The following is a 17617-nucleotide window of genomic DNA, read 5'->3' on the forward strand; positions in this document are numbered from 1 at the left end:
GCTTATGACTTCACTGAGTTACGCAAGCCCCTTCGCCACAACAAGGCAGTGATCTTATTTACAAACCAACCTGACACAAGCCATAGGGAGCTCACTATTCATTCCCAACAAATATTTGGTTAAACTTACAAGTTGTTGAAAAATGTTTGGGAACTGACCTCGATAATGCATGACCATTTCAAGTACTGACCTTTTGCTAGGTAACTGAAGGTCAGAATTAGAACCATAGCTGAAATCCATTTTGTCTGACACACGGGGCCAGTACTCTCAAAAGATGCCTCAAATTTATTATTTTGCTTTTGTTTTGGTTCAGGCTGGAAAATCTTGTCTCTTTTGTACAAAACTATGTTTGTTTCTTGTGTGTACCCATGAAAATATGTATATCTCATGGTTAGTGTAACCTGTTTGACACTTGGCTCATTGGTTTTTCCCGGCAGGATTGGCAACCAGTATAGGGTTAGTGTAATTTTGATGCACTTGACCTTGTGCTTTTATCTCAAAGTACCATATTTTTTCTCCCTAAGTTAACTATTGGGTATGTTTCTAGGGTTATGGAAAAGTGAGATACTGCCATCCTAATTTACAAAATCTTCCATGTGGTGAATTTCCTACATGGATATCAAGACTATATAGGAACTTGTATGTCTACTTGTACTTGTACGCTCTCACATATGATGAAAGCAGGCATGTTTAATCCTGATTGATTCATCATTGTTATGAGTCACCAGAAGTAGCATACAAACACGAAAACAAAAGTTATTCTCTACCATGGTTACTTGCCAGAAGAGGGAGGTACTGATCTGCTGTCTAGTATACTTCAGTGCCATATAAATTAGCACATGCAAATTTTATGCCAGTCTGTTGCCTCCTCCTTTTTAGCGAGGTAGATGGCCACAATAGCTGCTGTCAGCACAACAGGGATCAAGTAATACAAGGGGCAAACACAGAGCTGCTGCATCTGACGGGGCTCCTCAGCCATCAGCCTGTCATTTAGGCATAGACTGAACGCCCAGACATCCGATTCCTGCCTGCCTGCTTTTCAGCTTATCTCCAGGCTGCCACCCCAAAATTGCATATATATTAAATGGAAAGTCCCAGTTGTCAGTGGGTTCCCACAGAAGAATCAGGCATGCATACATGGCAGGGTACATTCAGAATACATGGACATTTCCAGCATGGAGGCATCTGTAGAGGAAATTCAGGAATGTGAGCCCAGCCCAGACCAACCTCAGGCATTACCAGCACTGCCCAACCCAGTTCCTACTCAACAAGTAACATCATTGCTATGACTTCAGGAGCTAAGGGCGCAAACCTATGCATGTTTAGACAGAGAAAAGGGGAATGCTGGGAGTTGTAGGCCTTTTCTCTGTCTAAACATGCATAGGATTGCACCCTAAACCTATTTGGGTCCGGTCAGTGCCTGGATGGGAAACACCTGGGAATCCTATGCATGCTGTCTTAAGTGCTATGATGGAAGAAAGGCAGGGTATAAATATGCTAAATAAATGCATTGAAGGTGCAATCCTAAGCATGTTCAGACAGAAAAAAAAGCTATGCTGGCTTGGGAATGGTGGGAGTATAGGATTTCTTTCTGTCTAAACATGCACAAGATTGCGCTTTAAATGTATTTAACACATCTGTTTTTTGTTATCTAAGCAGCTATCGTAAGACCCAGTCAAGATCTGGACCACAGCATATGGGAAGTAGGGTTTAATCCTCTCCCCCTGTTCAGCAACCCCAATAAAACTGCCCCTCCCCCAAGCTGCTGTTCATTCTGGGAGGAAAACTGCCATAGGGGTAAATAGAAGCTTACCTCTCAGGAGCTTAATAGCAGTGCCAGGAGGGCAGTTTTCATCTGCACTGCAAAGTGGAGGAAAATGTTTAGACTCACCTCCCCAAACACCTCCCAGTCCTGATTGCTCCCTCTGACTACTATCTTAAAGAACAAATATTAGATATGTAAATGCATACCTGCATTCAATGTGTTATTAAGTTCGACCCTCAGATAGGGAATAGGGATGCAGTAGGGCTTTGGCACCCCACTGCTGCTGTGCCTGCTCCCACCCCTCACAGCAGTAAGCTGAGCTTTCTCCAGTGCCCAGATATTTTTGAGATTTGCAGGGCTGATGGGCTTGGAAGGCGTACTCCATCATGGTGTGCAGGAAAAATGCAGAATGTTTAGTATCAAATGAAATTGATGGTGTAGTTTTAAGATCGAACTTTCCTGGTCTCTGTTCTAGCAATTCTCTGTGGAAGCTGAGAAATCTACTCTAATCCTTTGCCAACTCTGCATATTCTGTTGCAGACTGAACTTTTTTTTGGTTTGGTTTGGTTCTTTTCATTTATTTTTATTTTTAAAAAGCAAATGTTGAAGATGTAAGTTGCTATGTTTAGCAACAATTTTTTTAATCAATGAGAAACAGTGTAGTATTGGCGAGCACTGATTGGTTTGTCAGATTACAAAGTCATATGAGAAACTAACCCATAGATGGGTCACTGGTTCTCGTTCTGTAGAACTAAAAGTCAAATAACTATCGCTTGGATCCAGAGTGTCCCTTCTGTGAATGGAAAGGTTCCTTCCATTTGTGGAAGGGATTGAGATGTAGCAGAGGCTCTCCGGATATTTTTGGGATTTGCAAGGCTGATGGACTTGGAAGGCATACCCATTCATGGTATGCAGGGAAAGTGCAGACTGTTTAGTATCATTAGTATTAAGAGGGGGCAATTTTCACTGATCCCCCTTGTAGCACCCCACAATTCTAGGATCCCCCAGCCTTCCGGAACCACTTTTAAGGGGGCCTCAGTGGCAAAGAGGAATTGGCAAAAATGTCCTCTTCTCCCCCTTCCTCCAGTGAGAGCCTCCCATGGTCAGATTTTCACTCAGGAACTCTAGGTCCAATGCATTATATTGAAGTGTTTTTCATTTTTTGTATCATATTCTTCCTCTAAGATCTCCAGCAGTGCAAGTACAAGGCTTCCACAACAAAGACATAGGGAGCCTGTGCTTCACTTTGATATTAAATGCTACATTTGGCATTAAAGTGATATGGGAGCTATGCAAAATCCATTTCCAAGAAAGCCCCAGTGCTGCTTCCTCTAGAGACTAGACGGACACAATATTCCTTCTGTTGAAGATTGAAAAGGTTTCTAGCTTATCCGGCCAAATGCACCTAAAATAAATGTTCCACTCTGGAAATAATGTCTGACTCCATTGAAGATGCTACAATATCAAATCCTCATTATAATAAACATCTGGGTTTATTTAGAATTTGGATTACATTAATGGTAGTAACCACGTTTAGTGTGTTAGCAAAGAAATGTGCATTATTCAGCAACCATTCTTTGCTTCTACCACATATACACAACTCTTCCTTTTACTTCTTCTATTATCTAGAGCAACCTAATAGTTTTCAAATACACACCTAAAAATGGAAAGTCTGGATGTGACATGTATCGTATAAGTACATTCTTTAGAGAGCCAATATTAAATCCCCAGGCCAAACTATGTTAAATGTGTGGAAGGAAGGAGCCTTGGGGAAGGAGGACCAGCCAGCAGCTGCACCAGGTGAATCCTGAGCCTGCTTCTTCCCCCCCCCCCCAAACAGGTACTTAAGACGGGGCTGCCAGAGGCTGCTCGGGAAGGAGCACTTAGCGTCGCACTTGGAGTCGCGTAGAACAGGACCTGAAGACCCACCCACCTGCCTCTCCAGAGACACCAGCAGCCACAGATACCAGCAGCAAATAGCAGCAGCAGAGGGCAGCAGCTTTAAAGATGAGGGAGAAAGGGGCAATTGTGCACTTTATCTGCTCCTTCTTAGCTGCTGTTCTCTTTTATCTCTTTTATCTTTTATATTCTTTTACACTGTTGAACATTTTATACCCTAACATTTTAATATGTGCCTGGGAGGACTATTGGGCAACTCAGGGGGTCGGGGAGGTGCCACCATAACTGTGGTCACGGGCAGGGGGAGGTATGGCGTTGGGGGATTAACAGGCCTGCTGAGGAGAAGAGGGGCTAGACACCTTACAGCTGTCCCCTCTTCTGGTTCTTCCCCCAACCTGATGGTTCCTGGCAGCCTTACCAGTCTGCCCTCAGGTCTGGTGGTGCTGCTGCTGAATGCCAGGTCGGCCCAAAATAAAATCTCCCTCATCCATGATTTGATTGTGGATGAGGGGGCTGACCTGGTATGTATTACTGAGACCTGGGCGGGGGAACTGGGAGGGGTCACTCTCTCCCAGCTGTGCCCTCCTGGGTACTCGGTGCAGCACCAACACCGACTTGAGGGTCGGGGGGGGGGGGTTGCCGTGGTCTATAGGAATTCAATCTCCCTCTCCAGGCTTCCTGCTCATTCGAGTGCAGATCTTGAATGTTTGTACCTTGTGTTGGGTACCCGGGACAGATTAGGGATTCTGTTGGTGAACCGCCCACCCCATTGCCCATCAGACTCCCTGCCTGAGCTGATGGAGGTGGTCTCGGACTTGGTGTTGAGGACCCCTAGGATGATGGTCCTGGGGGATCTCAACTTCCATGCCAAGGCCGCTGTATCCGGGGCGGCTCGGGACTTCATGGCCATCATGACAACCATGGGGCTGTCCCAACATGTTATCGGCCCAACGCATATAAAAGGACAAACGCTTGACCTGGTTTTCTCGACTGGGCAGGAGGATGGTGATCTGAAAGTGGAGGAATTAACATCTGTCCTTTTGTCATGGACAGATCACTTCCTGCTGAGGTTTAGACTCCTGGCAGCCTTCCCCCTCTGCAAGGGTGGGAGACCTATTAAAATGGTCCGCCCCCGGAGATTAATGGATTCTAATGGATTCCAGAGGGCTCTGGGGGATTTTCCTGCTGGTATGGCTGGTGCTCCTGTCGAAGCCCAGGTCGCTCAGTGGAATGCAGAGATGACGCGGGCGGTTGACACGATCGCGCCCAAGCGCCCTCTCCCTCTGAGCAGAGCCCGGCCAGTTCCTTTGTATACACCTGAGCTGAGGGCAATGAAGCAAGAGGGTAGAACGGCTAGAACGCAGGTGGAGGAAAACCCGTGCTGAGTCTGACCGAACACAGGTAAGAGCCCACTATCGAGCCTACTCTGTGGCGGTGAGGGTGGAAAAGAGACAGTTCTTTTACACCAGCATTGCATCTTCTCAATGTCGTCCAGCAGAGATTTTCTGAGTGGTTCGCAGCCTGTTACATTCTGGGCCAGGGAGAGAGACGGTGGAACCCTTGGTAGCACGCTGTGACAAGTTTGCACGGCACTTTGAAGATAAAGTCGCTCAGATTCGTCATGAATTGTACACCACCATTAATGCAGCTCCATTGGTAGAGGCATTCAGAGAACCATCTGGTCCAGTTTTATTGGATGAGTTTCAGTTACTGAGGCCTGAGGATGCGGACAAGGTGCTTGGCCAAGTCTGATCGACCACTTGTGTGCTTGACCCTTGCCCTTCATGGCTTATTACATCAAACAAGGAGGGGATGTCTGGCTGGGTCCAGGAGGTTGTAAATTCCTCCTTGAGAGAGGGAGTGGTGCCTGCTGCTTTAAAAGAGGCGGTAATTAGACCACTCCTGAAAAAGCCTAACCTGGACCCAGAGGATGTTAACAATTATAGGCCAGTGGCCAACATCCCCTTCCTGGGCAAGGTGCTTGAGCGGGTGGTTGTAGGACAGCTCGAGGCACTCTTGAATGAAACGGATTATCTAGATCCATTTCAATCGGGCTTCAGGTCTGGTTTTGGAACGGAAACTGCCTTGGTCGCCCTGTGGGATGACCTTTGCCGGGAGAGGGACAGGGGGAGTGCAACCCTGTTGATTCTCCTGGACCTCTCAGCGGCTTTCGATACCATCGACCATGGTATCCTTCTGGATAGGTTGTCTGGGTTGGGAGTTGGAGGCACTGCACTACAGTGGTTCCGCTCCTACTTGGATGGCCGATTCCAGAAGGTGGTGCTTGGGGATTATTGCTCTGTGCCATGGCAATTGTGCCATGGGGTTCCACAGGGCTCTATTTTATCCCCCATGCTGTTTAACATCTACATGAAACCGCTGGGGGAGGTTATCCGGAGGTGTGGGCTGAGGTGCCATCAATATGCAGATGACACCCAGCTGTACCTCTCTTTCTCATCAAAACCAGGTGAGGCAGTGGCTGTTCTGAATCAGTGCCTGGGCACGGTAATGGACTGGATGAGGGCCAATAAACTGAAACTCAATCCAGACAAGACGGAGGTACTGTTAGTGGGTGGTTCGTCTGCCCGGCTAGGTGATATTCAACCTGTTCTGGAGGGGGTTGCACCCCCCTAAAGGATCAGGTTTGTAGTTTGGGGGTGCTCTTGGATCCAGAACTGTCACTTGAGGCACAGGTGAACTCAGTGGCACGGAGCACTTTTTATCAGCTTAGGCTGGTATACCAACTACGCCCTTATCTGGACAGAGATAGCCTAGCTACAGTTATCCATGCTCTGATAACCTCTCATCTGGATTACTGCAATGCGTTATACGTGGGGCTGCCTTTGAAAACGGTCCGGAAACTTCAGCTGGTCCAAAATAGGGCAGCAAGATTGTTAACAGGGACTGGCCAGTGAGCTCATATTACACCAGTACTTTTCCAGCTGCACTGGCTGCCAGTCCATTTCTGGGTCCAACTCAAAGTGCTGGTGTTAACATTCAAAGCCCTTAACGGCTTGGGGCCAGGTTACCTGAAGGATCGCCTCCTCCCATATGTGCCTGCCCAGACCTTAAGATCATCGTCAGCGGCCCTTCTCCGTGAGCCTCTGCCAAAGGAAGTGAGGCGGGTGGCTACTAGGAGGAGGGCTTTTTCTGCTATGGCACCCCGGTTCTGGAATGAGCTCCCTAGTGAGGTTCGCCTGGCACCTACATTGTATTCCTTTCGGCGCCAGGTGAAGACCTTTATTTTCCCAGGCATTTTAGCATTTTAGCTTTCTAAATTTTTAGCTTTGCTGTTTTAAATCTGTATTTTAAACTCCTGCACTGCTGCTAGGTTTTATTGTGGTTTTATTGTTATATTGTGGTTTTAATGTTCTATATATTTTAAATTGTTTTATTGTGTGTTGTTTGGTTTTAATTTTTGTGAACCGCCCAGAGAGCTTCGGCTATTGGGTGGTATAGAAATGAAATAAATAAATAACAAAATGTGTGATCATATTTAACATATACGTAAGGGGGGGTGTTTTTTAAATAGCGGTCATGGGAGGGAGTATTAGGATTGTGGGGAGGGGAGTTACCACTATGGTTCTGATGAATAACTTACTCCCACCTGTCCCGTGGCAGATAGCAGCTTCAGGTGTGCAGTCTTTGTCAGGATCATGGGATGTAGAAAGAGTTGACCCCATACTCCACACACTGCAGTCCTGATCTCTACAGCTGCCTTTTTTTAAGGACACATTTTAAATGCAATCACACATTTAACATAATGTGGTCCTGAGTGTATATATGGAGTAAACCTAGGTTTGTTGCTATGCAATGCGTGAAATTATCATTAACAAATATAGTAGGGCTGTGCGGGGGGGGGGGGGGGCATCAACTCTGGAGGCCGATTTGGAGATTCCAAATCACCCCCGACCTGCCTCGGGCCAATCCAGAGCCAGGCCAACCTGCTTCAGCCTCCAGATCCAAAGCATGATCCAGACAGCCATAGTGCCACCCCCCCACCCAGCTGCACAAGCCCCATGCCTGCCTGCCCACCCCTGCCTAGCTGCACGACCCCACAGACAGCCCCTGGCCACCCGCACGAACCCTCTGCTCCTTCTTACCTGAACCTATGGGGAGCGCCCGCAGCTGCTGCCATCTTGCAGGGAATTGCCATTTTCTTTTAAAATGGCAACTCTTCTTCCAGTAAGCAAATGGTATATAGTTTGCGGCTGTAAAGGAACCATCTATGCAATATTACAGGTGCAAATGGCACATTTATGCCTGTAATACTTACTTACCGGAAGAAGAGTCACCATGGCGATTCCTTCCAAGATGGCCATAGGTGCGGGCACTCCCCATGGGTCAGGGGGCTTATGCATCTGGGCGAGCAGCTGCCCAGAGTGTCCCAGAGCACTTTGGGAATGGTCAAACCCGCTTCAGTCTGCTCCCAACCCACTCTGGAACCAGACCGCTTTGGCCCAAATCACCCCAACCTGCTTTGGGGTTTGGGCCAAAACAGTGCACAGCCCTAAAATATAGGTAGGGTGTATGTGTGTAATGGCCCCAGGAGTGTAACCAAGTCCCCTGTAGTTTTAGAGGGGCCTAGAGACCCATAATGCTTGGCTTAGGTTCATTATAAGTGCAATTCCCTTGCTAGAGGGCCTCTGAGCATGTGAGATGAGTCAAAGGTCGATAGCGAGGCCTCAGCACATTCCATGCTAATGAAGGCTAGTGTCTTATCAGGGCCTAGGATGTGCCTGAGAAGTGAGGCTATGTTTATGCCCAGTTACAGGTGGCTGTGCTGGGAAAGTTCTGATTGTTTTCCCTCTGCACAAGCACTGTTAGCCTATGCTGGGAAGGTTGCAAATGAACGCTAATTAACGTGTGCTTCTGTCATGCTGCCTCACTGCTGATATGTATGGTATAAAACCCATTTTACCCCATGGCTCTGGGTTCAGAGAAACTGTCTGATCCAACCATTGGGTATGCCTGTGTGCTGTAAGTACTCAATAAAGGCTCCTTGTAAGCAAACCTGGGTCTGCCTTATCATTATCTCGGCACCTCCAAACCTTAGCAGCCCACAGCCAGGGCAATACAATGTGCAGGAAAGGTAACCAATGACATCATCTCCTTGCCACTGGGGGGAGGGAGGAGCAGTAATAGGAATGTTCTGTCAAAAGTTTAATGGATTTAATGAACAACTGGTTTTTATAAAACAAATACACACAAAGAATTGATAGCCAACTCAAACTGGTTATTATAAAAGTACAGCAGAAAACAAGATATATTTTTTAATGTAATGTGCATGGAAAATATTGTATGGGGGGTGGGGATACAGACACATACTTTCATAAGAAAAACTACAAAGAAGAAAATGTGATAGACATCGCATTTGTGAACTTATTAAAGACTCATATCTTTTTTCCCCCTTTACGTATTATTGTAATTTACTGTAAATGTTAGATGATGTGTCAAAGCTCCTAAAACACAATTACATCACTTTTACAGCTAGCTAGTAGTGGGATTTGCAAACTGGGACTTGAAACTATTAATGAGAGAACTAAAATGAAAGGTTTTGCATACTACATTCCTTACAGATTCAAGTTTGGCAGCAACTGCCAAAAAGCTTCCTTTAGACATAGTTTCCATGCATCTGTGTGTGCTGGTTCTCATTAAAAGCTTCACTGTTCATTTGTGTGTGCTCCAAAAAAAACCCCACTTCTTTTTTTTTTTTTAGCTAGGGTTAGTCCTTAAGATAAACTATTTTTCATAGGAAACACATTCTTCTTTTTATTACCATTAATATCAAGTCAGTTATTTTAAGCATATTATAATTAGTTCTAAGACTTTCTGGTAAGGAATGTAACCTGCAAGACAGAGGGGGTGTTTCTACCAATGATTTACTCCAATCTGGCAGCGTGTTGAGGTCGTTAGGGATACATGATGTCGTGGCCATCCAGCAGCACCCCGGAGCTTATCAGGGAAAAACTGGATTTCCTGAGACTGGTTAAAGTCCGATTCTTTTCCTTAAGTCGGGTTCTCCCTGGTATAGTTATTGTACCCAACCCCTGCATTTAGCTCGGGTATGCTAGCCCTGCCCAGGGGTGTGCCTTGCACCATGATGAAGGGGTGTTTCCTCGCATTGTGCTGAATGAGACTTGCCCTCTGAATGACCACAGAAATAACAGAGATGCCCCTCCATTGACACAGCACATATCAAAGCCCAATTCCTTAAATGCTATTAAACGTGATCTCGAGGCCCCAATCCATTGCCTTAGACACAACTCCTTCCCAGCTTCCTTATAGAGATCCTGTGCGTTAAAATGGGGGCTGGTTTTGGTCTCTTTCCCACAAAAAAAAACCCATTAGTGTCTCCTCAGAAGGAACTCCTGTGGTCAATGAGGTCCTGTGGGTTAAAATGGGGGCTGGTTTCCATCTTTGTGTTCTTTCCCTCCCCTCTTTTGCAGCACAAGCATATGTGTGTGTACTCAGAAGTAACTCCCATTGTGCTCAGTGAGGCTTGCTCCTCAAATGCGGGTGCATCTGGACTTTCAGGGGAAAGCGGGAAGGGGGGAAGCCTTTCTTATTGGTGGAGCAGCCCCTGCCAGTCAGATGACGTTCACTCCAACCCCCACCCCCACCTGGAAGTATGCTCTGTGAAGCGATTTTTACTGGTCCAGAGAATCTGCTCATGGAACCCTGCTCGCAGCAAATCCAATTCCTTTAAAAAAATCTGGTAGTTCTCCATTAGCTTCTTCTTCCGTTGTCGTGGAAACACGGCCAGAGGGAGCATCATATTTTGGCAACAATCTGAGTGTAGAGATTAGGAAGTGTTAAACTCCTGCCCATAACTCACAGTGGCTGCCTCCTCTACTAGTCTACTGAGGATCAGTGCTGAGTTGAATTTGACTTACCCCATAACCAACCTGCAGTATGTAGTCTAAATGCATCTGGGAAATACAGCATTCAGTAAATACAAATAAAAAACTTGATTTATCCCCTTACAAGACACATGCTGACCCAATCCTGCACCAAACAGTGGAATATTCCTTTGCAGAGTAATCAGTTCAGGAATTTAGCACTCTTGTAGGAGGGTCAATAGCCTTTTAGTTGTCAGTATCTGCTTATCAGTTATTCATCTACATGGAAATCAAGTACCAATGGAAGACTTTTAACTGAATTAGCTGTAACACTGCTTTCCATCACCAGTAAATCACCTTTGATAGCTGTGCTTTTGATTTTTTTTTCCCAGAGTGTGTGTGTTGTTCTTTGTTCTTGTAGTTAATTTACTGATACCTGTACTTAAATATAGCATAGGTTAATATAAAATGATAAATTCATCCTAATCCTCATTTTACACTGCTTCACAGATCTGAAGACCTATAACATCATGGCAATTTTACACATTACACAGAAGCAAATACCGATTTGCCATGGGGAGCCCATAAACAATGAGCTGCAAACAGTCAAAGCTCTCCGATTAGTGCACCCATATGATACATGTATTTGCAAAACGTTCCTGATATTTATACAATTTTAATATTATTGATGATGTAATTACATTTTTAACTTTTGTATATTTCTATTTATATGTTTTAACTATACAAGTTTTAATGTTGTAAAGCCGCCTTGAGTGCCTGTATTGGGAAAAAAGGCAGATGATAATGATGTTACAAGTAGGCTGCAGCCCTATACACACTTACATTGGAGTAAGTTCCATTGAATACAATGAGGTTTACTTTTTAGTAGGGATGGACAAAGCTGTTCATTTCGGTTTCACTCAGTTTCTCATTTTATTATTTAGTTAGTTAGTTTTAGTATTTAATACTCCCTTTCCATAAGATCCACCAAGGCAGTGTACAACAAAGAGATAATAATAAAAACGTCATAAAAATGTTAAAACTCACAATGAAACATCATTAAAAAGAGCAATTTAAAACACCAAGTTAAAAAGAGTTGTCCTGATGCCAAGTTAAAAAGATGTGTCATGACACCTTTTCTAAAAGCAGTGAAAGTGGGCCAGTTGTAGCTCCGAGGAGAGTGTATTCCACAATTTCGGAGTAACACAGGAGAAAGCCCCCTCGTGTGCCCTCAAGCTGACCTCTGCAAGTGGCAGTATCCTCAGAACAGCCTCTCTTGCAGATCTTAATAACCAGACAGGCTCATAACAAGACAAGCACTCCCTTACACAGCCAGGTCTAAGCTATTTAGGGTGTTAAAGGTTAAAACTAACCTTACATTTTCAAGACATAAGCACGTTTTGACCTGTTTCCACATCAGCTTACCCCAAAGAAATTTTAAAGATGTCCTTATATATTTATGTATACAATTTTCACTAATATATGCATTTTTGCAAGCAATTCTCAAGGAATGTTAACGCGTTTTTTAACTCGAGAACTGCATCGCAAAATTCAGAAAAGTGCAAATATTGAACTATAACTGTGTTTTAGTTCGGGTAGTACAAATTAGGTAACTTCATATTAAAATACAAACCAAACTAATTTCTCCCCCATCTTTACTTCTTAGTCAGTGTGTAAAGGATTGCACTGTTAAAGCATCTTAGGTTTACACCTAAAAAAAATGTACCCTGTGAAAGGTGATCTCAAGGGTAGCACTCCTTTAAATATGAAAAGAAGCTTTGCTGGTTAAGGGCCTTTCTTGGGAGAAATAAAGCCAACATGTTAGGGTTGTTTCTCAAGCCTACCCTGATTATAATATTTCATCATGTCAAAAGAAAAATAGAGAGACAGAATTCAGTTCCCATTCCTCCTAAGGCACTGCAGTCTGTCAAATGTCATTCAACCCTGCAAGCCAACTTCCCACTTTTATGAAAAAGTCATTAACCTGTAGTAAATGTCAACAAAAACTCTGTGCCTCTAGTAGTCTTGTGGGTGGGGGGATGTATTGTCACACATTAAGAATGTGTCATTAAAAAAAGATGTTAGGAATCATGATCCTTGCTGCAGCACATTTTGTTGCCTTCATCAAGGAATCTCAGAGAAACATTAGAGTAATCAAAGAGGCTTCCCGTGCTCTGTACGAATCACCAAGAACATTATGCCCATTGGGTTAAATTCACTGTTATGCGAGCAGACTCCTGCTCACACAGTGAGACTTCTGCTTGGTCTTCTCCCCTCTGAGCCTTCCATGCCCCTGCAAATCGGCTCCAGAATATCCCCCAACCCTCTGAAACATATTTAGTCCTCCAACTCTCTGGACCAGATTTAGGGGTCATGTGGGGTGCTGTAGCAGGGAGATCCATTCTGCCAATGGTTTCTGTTCTGTTGGTGGATGGCCAGGGTTGGATACATTTATCCCCCTTCACATTTGTAGAGTTTCATCTTTTCCATTACTTTATTTATAATTATTCATTTGTACATGCAGCAGTCATGGCCAAATTCTTTCCATGTTATTTCCTTGGACTGTCCCTGACCATGAAAAAGACAATCCCTTGTGAACAGGAAGTACAGGCTGTTACACAGAACCACAGGGAAAAAGTACAAACTTCAGAAACTGCCAAATAACAGGAATCACTGAAATCCCACAAAGAAACATAGGCACTTACTTTCAGATTTTAGTTCAGTTAAAAAAAACAAAACAGGATGTAGGTTTAAGAAAGTGCTAATTTAGGCAAGTTCAAAGGAGGTCAGATTCCTACCTCCCAGAAGGGCTCAACTGACCTAATCTCCCCTTAATAGGCACTCACCTTCCATTCCCCTTGTGTTATCACTCATTGTCCACTCCCCTGGTTTTTTGTTTTTGTTTTAAAAAAAGCACATACATAGGACTATTGTCACATCATTGCACGTGCAAATGAGACGAAGGAAGGAGTAAGTTTGGAGTTACTGGAGGTTGAGAGGCACCAAGAAAGGTCATTTTTATGTATAATACTGTTAATTTCTTCTTAACTTACTGGCATATTGTGATGAAACTTCTTAATTATTAGTTTTTTCAAGGGTTCAAGCAGGCCTTGGGACCATACAATGATCTGTTTCCCAGTCACAATGGTGTGTGAGGCTGCAGTTACTCAGTGTTGAGTGTTTTGCCCTTGTTTATAGAGAGTTGTTGTTATCTCAGAATAGAGAAGTTTCAGAATAGAGCTCTAGTATTCAGAATCCATTCTGGGACTAAGGCTTTGCCCTGATAACAATGTATCCTGTGTGGGCACAATGGCTCTTGACTTAAGCACACACCCAAGCACATGTTGGAACGTCTCCCTTTTGCTGTTCTGATGATCGCTTCATGTGTTCCATCTCAGAAGCTCCCCTGAGTTTTGGAAGCAACACTTGGGGCTTCTCCACATGGGGCTTTTATCCTGTGATCAAGATTGGTTACTCACGGAAGTTTGCAGATCTTTTACATGACATTGTCAACGTCCAAGGCCTCACCCATGCTTTGTGACTATTTCTGCAGCTTTATTTGTACTGGGGATAATAAGCTATTTAAAAAATGGCAGTTTGAATTGATTTGAATTTCAACATGTAATGACAGAGTTGTGCTATAATAGTAGTGCCATCTAGTAGCTTTATAATGAAACATATAGAACTTGTAGATAAAGGCAATGGGGGGGGGGGAGAGGAAATGTGTGTGAAGGAGCCGATCTTAATCCTGCAAAGAATCTGGAACCAGAAGCCCCAGTAAAGGAAAGAGTACTGTAGTAGGAAAGAGTACTGCAAGATATCCCCACAGGGTCCTTTGGGCTCCAAGCCAAGGTATATGTATCTTCAAAGTTGTCTGTGGATGTGACCACCATCCATCAGTAGATAAGTAATTATCATTTCAGAGTACTGTCTGTATGAACATTATCTGCAGGTCCATGCTCATTATCCCCATTGTCATCCTGATGGAAAGAATGTTTATAATAATTTCTCAGAACAGGAGCATAAATCCAAGGATTTTGTATAGCTATGTATTATTTTTGGCAATGTTGTCTTCCACTGAAATAATAAATACTGTCTTCACAGATGGAGAAATTGAGGTGCACATTTAAATCACTTTGCAAAGCTCCCTTGCTAGGTCTCTTGTTTCCAAGTCAGTGGGAGGGAGAAATATTAAAATCAGATCCTGCCACCCCCCAAGAATGAATGGCAGGTACTTGGGGACATGGTTGGAAGAGAGCCTCCATCCTGCCCCAGGCCATGTTGGTACAACATCTGGGGAAGGGAGCAGGTTTTATCAAGCACAAGGGCGCCAAAGATTCTTGAATCCTGTTTACTTTGTCCCATAAATTCAACGGCAACAAGAAAATCAACACACATAGCTTCATCTCCTTTATCTGCATTGTCCTGCTTTACTTTATCTGCATTGCCCTGCCCTGTACAGCCCTGGATTCTGTTTTGTGGTCATGCCAGATCATGACAGAGACACAGAACTGGCTTTTAAATACAGACACAATATAAAGAGCTGAATATATCCAATGTAATTAAAACAATGCTGATAGATTTGTGATTTTTAACTACTGTAATTTCCTAAAATTGTTTGTTGTGTTTCTACGCAAATATGAAGCATTATCCACATGAACTAAGGCAATCTTCATAGGACACCATGGACCACCCTCCCCTGCCACGCTGTTGGCAGGCAGATAAGGACATACCTGTACTGGCTATTATCTGCCAGGAAAGGCCCATATGTACCTCCCCTATGTAGATCTAGCAACACTGCTTAACCACAGGGCTGCATGCATAGGCTACTCACGCTTGGAGCACCTGAAGTCAAGAGGGCCGGTACACAATGATGAATTGCGTCTCCAGTATTTTTAGGAATTGCTTTTCTTCCTTAATAAGCCTTTGAAAACTGCATAGAATAACTTCCTGTTTTTCTGGACATGCTGTGCATCTGGAATATGAGATTTACCTGTTTGCTATTCTATTTGGAAATGGGTGTCAGGCAGGAACCTAAAATTGTATTTCTTATTGAAACGTTTTCAAAGCTTCCAACAACAAAGTGTCTTAACATAGGAAGGATATTTACAAAACCAAGAAGAACAATCAGAGGAACTTGATGTTTTTGAACGAATCTGAAAAATAAACCCAGAAATAGTAAATTAATAACACTCTTACTTTGTCTGTATTACTGATTGTTTGCGTATGCAAAAGATCGTGGAAGGAAAACAGCATTTCTGCATCGATGAAGGACTACAGAGTTTGTTTTTTATTTGGGGTTTCCTTTCTTTTTGTCCACTTTATAGAGCATCCCTAATATATAGCTATTTTGTCTAGAAGTAAACCTTTTTTCATAAATAAAAAAATGCTACTATACATTCATGTTTGAGCCCACCTTTGGCTAGCCTTGTGAAAGCATTAACACAGATCACCTGTTGGCAGTTTGGCAGGTCCCTAAGGGGAACTAGAACAATTTTATTTGTTCTTCCTTGTAGACACTAGACAGCATTAATATATGCACAGATGCCCCTTGTGAAAGAGCTTGCTAGGCCATTGGTGAGGAGCTGGTTATCAGGCAGGAAGATCACCCTCAATAGCCTTGTGGAATGGCTTCTGTGCAGGATATGCTTTGAGAGGTCGAGAACATGATTCCTCCATCATTTGTGCTTTCATTTCAACACTTGATCACCACCTTGAGAATGTTCCTGCTCCTTGCGAGGGTTCCACCTTGAAAGGTTGCCTAAAAATAAATAAATACAAAGGGTAGCAACCAGTGTTAGTCCTACTAAAAGTCCTAAGTTAGGACTAACTTAACACTCATTTATTGAAATGGTTCTGCCTTATATAGGACTAACATTGGATACTACCCATAGATTCATAGTGCAGTCCTGACCGTGTTTACTTGATAAGTCCCATAGGACTTACTCCACGTAACTGTGTATAGGATTGCAGCCCAAGGGCTAAACTACATGCTATGTTATGTGAATACTGTGCAGCTGCTCCTAACATTTTTTTTTATTTTAGTGTAAGCGTGCAGGACCCTGCTTTGGATTGGCCATGAACATGCATGCAGAGTCCAGGTTTTAAGGGGTTGGTCTGTGCTTCTGAGAAGTTGCAATGGTTAGATCTATGCACATCGGGAACCATAAAGCTAACTGGGAGAGAAAGAGGAAAGAGGCCTGGGAAGGGAGGGGGGCGTGCAGAAGAAAAGACTTTTTGGAGATTTGTCTCTGACCCTGGGTGATGCATCAAGGCTAATTCAAGAGAAAACGACAGAAAGAATTGGGTAGCGATATTAAAACATATTCACATGATGTCCAGTGCCTTGTGTCCAACTCACTTCCTATAGCTTCCTCTTCAAGTTATCTAGTAAACCAAATTGCTACACACTTGCACAAACACACAATAGAAAAGAGAGTACAGAGGTAAAGGCTACAATTTGGTGATGGAAAGACTTCCAGGAGATTAAAAAGGGGCTTAAAGATAGATATTTCCTGGAAATGGAGATGGGGTGGTGAAACTCCTGATATTGTGGCAAAAGAGAGCAAAGACTTTGGGCAAGGCTAGTGGCGGGCCACCACTTCTGCTGAAGGGGGGGGGGGTTCGATGAGGAGACATGGACGATCTGGATGAAGTTGGTAGCAAAGCTACCAGGCAGAACACCAGCCTTCTGTGGTTTAGAGCAATTTTAGTGGAGGAGTGAAAGCCAACAGATGCAACTAAAACTAATTGGGCTTGTTATGCAACCAGAGAGTGGAGGTATCAAGCCCTTGGGAAGTCATGGAAAACCCATTACACCAGGTAATGCTACTGGCGTTGTGCTAGAGATCCTTTTTACACTTGCACAACGTAATTTACATTAGCACTAGTGTCTGATGGAATATTGTCCAAGGATATTTGTGAGATGGTATTTTCCAAGAAATAAAAAATGAATACTATGGCAAAAGTAGAATGAAGGTCTCTTCCAGGCCAACTGCACAAACAGACCGAGACTGTGTTTGTCATTTGGGAGACTTTCATTAGAGCTTTCTGAAATACATTGTTGAAGTTGCCGGTGTCTCCAAAGAAGATGGGAGGCACTGGGGCAAAC

The 17617-nt window shown here is 43.8% G+C and overlaps 1 protein-coding gene across 2 annotated transcripts in view; it reads left to right on the forward strand.

Annotated features, from left to right (window-relative positions):
* Positions 1–17617, forward strand: part of NT5DC1 (5'-nucleotidase domain containing 1) — a 214556-nt gene that overhangs the window by 176628 nt on the left and 20311 nt on the right. The gene's annotated exons all lie outside the window — the stretch shown is intronic.

The sequence above is a fragment of the Heloderma suspectum genome, chromosome 1, assembly GCF_057233095.1.
Source record: "Heloderma suspectum isolate Gila_16-S chromosome 1, 16-S_ref, whole genome shotgun sequence".
In the NCBI taxonomy this organism is placed as follows: Eukaryota; Metazoa; Chordata; class Lepidosauria; order Squamata; family Helodermatidae; genus Heloderma; species Heloderma suspectum.